This window comes from Rhopalosiphum maidis, chromosome 4, assembly GCF_003676215.2.
Source record: "Rhopalosiphum maidis isolate BTI-1 chromosome 4, ASM367621v3, whole genome shotgun sequence".
Taxonomy (NCBI): domain Eukaryota; kingdom Metazoa; phylum Arthropoda; class Insecta; order Hemiptera; family Aphididae; genus Rhopalosiphum; species Rhopalosiphum maidis.
The window spans coordinates 17,684,020-17,690,652 of record NC_040880.1 but is presented as its reverse complement, the minus strand read 5'-3'; the positions used below and the strand labels follow the sequence as shown (position 1 = coordinate 17,690,652).

The window sequence follows — 6,633 nt, the reverse complement described above, 5'->3', positions numbered from 1 at the left end:
TAAAATTGTTTCGAGTTTTTAAGGTAATTTAATTTAGCAACAACATATTTTGATATGAAAAAACAGTAAATTTTTGTTATTTTTTTTGTAGTTAAAAAATAAATTAATTGTGACTTTACAGCTTAATATTATAAAACAATCGAGTTTTATAATATTCTCGCGAGTCAAAGAAGTTATTGAATTATTGATATATTATTATATAAATATTTTCATATAATTGAATTTAAAAATAATATAAAAAACAACGCCAAATATGTTATTCTTTTTTAAAAATAAAATTGTAAATAAAGAAAAATGTATGATAATACAAATATAATATTTAAAACAACAACAAAAAAATGCCAACGGCACGTAGTGTTCCCAAGCGGTCACCCATCCAAGTACTAACTACGCCCGACGTTGCTTAACTTCAGTGATCGGACGAGAACTGGTGTATTCAACGTGGTATGGTCGTTGGCGACAATATGGTTGAAAATAATATGATTTAAATATAATATTCAAATAATGCATTGTAATGTAATATCGTTAATACTAAAAATAAATTATAAATTAATTTTAATCATCAATTATAACAAAATATAGAAAGATAAACTGGCCAAAGATCCCATAATGCAGATGAAATTCATCGGATGAACGGTGCTTGTGACTTTGTGAGATGTTGTCATGTTGAACTCCACCCCCCCCCTGTATACATACTTGTGTTTATTACATTTTTTCGTTTACAAGAAAAATTAATTAATTATTATACCATTTCTATCTCTTAAATTCTGAACGGAGTAATGAATGTATTGATTTTACAATGATGTGAGTTTTTTTTTAATTTAATTTTTTATTTTTGTCTCTGTCATCACGTTTTGGAGTAGTAATATTAGTAATAATGCTTTGATTTTTGACTTCAGCCCCTCTTTGAAAAGTAAATTGAATCTAGTTGGTACTTTGGGGAGGGGGTCAAAAGTAAAAAATTCAGGAAAACCCTAAAAAAGTAACGGAAAAACGGGAAGTTCTACGCATAATCAGTTTTTGACAAAATCGATTTTTTTATTTTGTTGTAACTCAAAAACAAATCATTGCAAATACTTGGTATTTTCACCTAATGCTTATATTCACGTTATCTATTTACGATAAAATTTTCAAAATATTTTGACTTTTTTTAAGCTATTTGCAGACAATTGAAATTTTTGATTTTTTCTAAATTTTTTTTCTTGAAATGCAGATAAAAAAAATTTGGCTTTCCAAAAAATCTTTAAAATTTAATAAAAGGTTTATATTATAAGTTGTACTTATCGTAGTAAAAAAAAATCAAAAATCGTTAGTCACAATTGTTATTGAAAAGCATTTAAAGTTCAAATGTTTACAAAATATGTCAAAATCGCAAAAGTTTGCAAGAAATTTTGAAGTTGAAAATTCATAACATTTTTGTGATTTATACCTAAAGTTAAAAAACCCAATACAACCTTTTCTTCAAATAACTGTAAAAAACTATTCTAGCGTCAATATAGAAAAATTTTACGAGCGTATGAAATTTAATTTTTTACGAAATCGCGTAAAATAACGATATATTACAATTTAAATATATAGCTAATAACATAATATATCTTACTAATTATCGTATAGACTGACAAATCATCACTGTTTAGAATCGTTTTTCGTATACAATGATACCTGTCATTGCATTCAAATTTAACACACCCATTATATCGGCCCTTTAAATTAGTGAGGCCCAAAGACGGACGCCTACTCCACCTAATGGGTAATCCGACACTGGACATAGAAAGGAACTGAAAAGTACCTACAGTTAATTTCGTAAAAAATAACTTAAAAAAACTACGCGAGATGTACCTAACCAACAGAAGTATTTTTACCATAAGACAGGATTGGAAACTGTCTATGACGTCGGTTATAGTATATAGTTGCCTCGGATTTTTATGTAACGCCATTTACAAAAAAAAATGTGTGTATATATTATTATTATATATACTATTAATCCTTAATTGCGTGAATGTAAAATATTCCAATCAATATCGTCTGAATTAAAAATAGAAAGAGATCTTACATCTTTCTTTAACTGATAACAAAATAGATTTACTTGCTTTGAAAAAGCAATAATAGTTATATTTTAAAATATTCCATACACTAAACTAGTAGATATTCTGTATTTAAACTATTTTTAGCATTATCTATGCATACAGTAGATATAAATATTTAACATTTTACAATAATATATTTAATAATAAATTCAAAAATAGATTTGTTGTCAAAAAGAATCATTATTAGGATCCAAAAAAACCGTGGGAAATAAGATGCATAAAAAAATGATAATACAAACATCAATTTTAAAAACGTACTCATTTTCAAGCGTTTTCAAAGGCAGATTCTTAACATCTTAACAATTAGGCAGCTGTCGCATAAGATAGTACTTCAAGTTTCAACCCTGTAAAATATTATAGACCGTGGCTATAGGCTAATTATTAGAAAATAAAATAGACTTTTTCGTTATTCTTATATTATGCTTATATTATGTCGGGCACACTTTTAGTCGTGTATACAAAGTTTCCAACATAAAAAATAATTCCTTCACTTAGGTAATGTATTGAATACATTTTTTTTTTTTTTTTAAAAACAGTTTTTCGAGGCTCTAAGTACTAAATTATTGTATTTTCAAAAATATTATTGTTTTAAAAGCTTGAGTAACATTCCTTAAACTTTATTACATATTTGTAGAAGTCTAACGAACACTTGAGTTTCTTTAGAGTTTATAGGTTGAAATATTGTATTACCTTCTAATTACACCTTCTTTATTATATTTAAGAAAATTATTTCTGCAGTTATGTTGTGCAAAGGCAAACTTATTGACCTGTATGACTTTTGGCTATACCAGCTTTCATTAAATCGCCATTTTTGTCGTCAGTACAAATAAAAGCAAAAACGCGACATAGTTATCTTTGGAATATATTTTTTAAGACTTCTATAGTAGATGACTATAATTAGTATAATTAACTATAAATGCCATAAGTCGTTACAAAAATAGAAATATTTGCTATTCAGCATTTTTTCCTAAGATTCTAAAAAGTGATAATATTTGGTTTTAAAGCTAATGATGTCAATAATCCGGATTTTTGGATATCCGAGTAGTATTGGAATCCGGCCACAACTCATCGTGTACGCCACTTTTATCATTGGGTCACAATTCGTGTACGAGAAATTTTGTCGGGTCACAACTCGTTAACTGCGAGTATCACTACTTAAAACATGGTTAGGTAATTAATCCACACCGTTTTCTCAAATAAAACATAATTTTTTTACAAGTTAAATACTTAAGCTGTCCTGGCATTGTGTTTATTATTTTACAAGGTTTTCTCGCAAATAAAACATGAACGAAACGTCGTTACTTGCAGTTATAATTATGATTAAGTTATAATTATACTGTAATAATGTAATATGTTTTATGTATACGGGATTAAGTTTTAACATTGAACGTGACTAGTGTAACCGATTGATTAAACATAATCACAATAAATTAATGATTGCTATTTTTTTTATGTATTATACATATATAATTTATAGGCTTTTATTATAGCTATTTTCGATTTCTTCTCACGACCTACAAACATAACGCTGCCGTAAAGGTAGACAACTTTTATCTATGTATATCTAATATCTATTTACTATACTATATTACTATATATATATATATATATATATAGGTATACGTATTAAACATAAAATAACAAATTTAATATATAAAGAACACTTATCTATATAGAGTGAAAGAAACACGCACGATAAGTATATTATATAGTGCCAATATGAAGGAATAGGTTATTTACGTCCTTCTTTTTTTCTGTATATTAATATACATTTACACGTCGTGTATGGTGTATGGCGGCCGCCTGCAGTATTACGGAACAGGCCTACCGTTTTCTTTCGCCCCCCTCAGCGAAAATGCCCCGGGCCGAGAGAAGTTGAAGTAACTGTTTTCAAAAATAAAACGCATAATGTTACGTGTTATTAATTATATGTGTCCATACACAATACGCAGAGTTTAGTATACACAGTCATAGCGTAAACAAACAAAAAAGATTTAGACATATAAGTTATACACGCGTAGATACATAATCGTACAGCCACATAGCCATAATAATATAATACGCGTATAATAGGTATTGGTATACATAAACATAATTTATAAAGTCATCTATTTAAGTGTCTATTCTCATTAGGCATTTTGAAAATATTTTTTTTTTTTACATAATTATACGGTTCATTGTTAAACAACATTTTTAAATAAAATAAATTGTATCTCTTTCATTTTTTTTTTTATCTTTTTTGCTTTTTCAGTTAATACTTTTTTGAATGACATCAACATACATTTTTAATTTCATATTCCGATACATAGAAATCGAATTGCAAAACCAGTGTAATACATAATTCATAACTTATACGTACTTATTTTAAGTTTTGACGAACGGAGTGACTGCACAAAAAAAATATAATTTATTTTCAAACATTTTGTTTTGCAATGACATCAAATTGTGTAAAAAATAAAAATTCAAAAAGTTGAGATTTTTCGAAATAACGAGTGTTGACACCATTACCACTGTAGAATGAACCATATATATTATATATTTATGTATAGTTGATAGATACGCAATATCGACTAGTTTCGACTGCAGCACTGCAGTATATATTACAGTATACACGACTACCGTTTTCAGTCTGTCTCCCTGAGTGAAAATGCTCTGAGTGGTGTGTTGAAAGAAATTCAAATGACTGCATGTTTTCGAAAATAAAATACAAAACACATAGGTATAGAGGTACATTGTACATATGTATCGCACATTTACGAAAAGGTAAGTATAAATATAGTTAATTTATAAACTAAAAAAATAAGTTAAGGTGCGCTATCTTTAGAGTTATAGCCGTCTAGGCTTAATAACATACCTAGTAAAAAAAACGCCATAATAATATACTATTTACCTATAAATACACGCAACCTAATCTGTTGATCGCACAAATTGCAAACCGACTAGCTATAATTATACACGATAAATACTAGCTATTGAATTATACATGCCTCTTTTGAAAAAATCGTTAAGATATTTAAATAGGCATAATGTCAAACATGTATTATATGTATATGCTAATTGATAATATTATATGTATTAAAGTTATATAGGTAGATACGAGGTACCTATACATAGTATAATGTTTATTATACTTGACTGCCTATGTTATTATAATAATGTACCTTATATTACCTTCGGAACTTCTATCTAATATCTATAGGTATCTACCACTGTTTTATTAATGCCAAATATTTAGTACAATATATATATACATATATGAACAGGCTGCGATTTTGAATCTACTAAAAACTGTTTTAAGTGAAGTGATTATAAGCGAGCATCTAAAAACGATAATGTATGTAATTATACATTTTGAAAATAACTGGAAATCTAAAATCAGTAGGACATATTATGATAGAAATCGAGTTTAATTCGTCCCTGGGTATACATACCTGTAGCTATTCACTATATGGTTCAAAGATTGTATTCAATAGAATTCAATAATAATTCATAACTTTTATGGAAAACTTTTTCTGGACGGAAACCGTCCGTCATTCATTCTTTTTAAGGATATTTAATAATTTATAAATAATTTAATATTGCACCTATCCTAGATCAGTGTGAATAATATTGTGATAAAAATAATTTAAAATTAGTATAAATGCTTTGAAAACATTTTTTGTAAAAAAAATACTGACTTTCATCAAACTCAAATTAAAAATAAGGTACCTAATGAATAGTGAGACCATATATTAATAATTGTATTATGGTTAGAAGTTGAACTTGAGTCTGCTTTTTACTCATATATTGTTTCGGCTTTTTTCAGATTATAGGGGTGCGATCATGTATTTTATACAAGTGTAGGTAATACTAATTAAATAGTTGATAGTAATATTAAATATCTATATAATCTTTATTGCAATGCTGAGAAAATTAATTAAACTTTTACTGATTTTTTTTTTAGTTAATTGGTTAAAAAAAACTAGTTAAATTTAAAAGTAAAAGTTAATTTTATTGATTTGAGTTGACTTATTTTTAAATTTCTTTGAGGAAAATGTATGAAGTACCTCATATTAAACTTCAAAAAACTAAATAAAACATCTCGTCCAGTAAAGTAATTTTCTTTTTTGTTGTTAAGTCATAGAATATAGATTCATTAGTTAAGTTATAAATCATTTTTAATATTTGAAAATAACGCAAGTTATCAAATAAAATAATTGGTATATTGTGTGGCAAGGCTTGGAAATGAACTATTTTAATCGCTTAAAATAAAATCAACGTGGGCTTAAATTTCTAAAACATAGAATATATATGGGTTAAGTCCATTGCTTAAGTCACTAACTTCTGAAAAATAATATTTTGTAACCTATTATAGGTTTTGCAAACGAGCATATTATATTTATATACGAATAGCGTACTAAATTATGTGACTGATAAAATATCCTAACGCCATCGGGTTCATTTGTTAGGTTTTAAGAAAATGCTCAAATGTGTAAATTGCTATTTTACTTGAAAGGGGGATCATATACGATTTAACGCAAGATAATAAGCTCTTTTAAACAATATT

The 6,633-nt window shown here is 26.9% G+C and overlaps 1 non-coding gene across 1 annotated transcript; it reads right to left on the bottom strand.

The window, feature by feature from the left end:
- Positions 1–339: 339 nt before the first annotated feature.
- Positions 340–458, bottom strand: LOC113550733. Its single transcript, XR_003405044.1, has one exon. It is a non-coding gene; the product is annotated as a 5S ribosomal RNA (ribosomal RNA).
- Between the last annotated feature and the right edge of the window lie 6,175 nt (positions 459–6,633).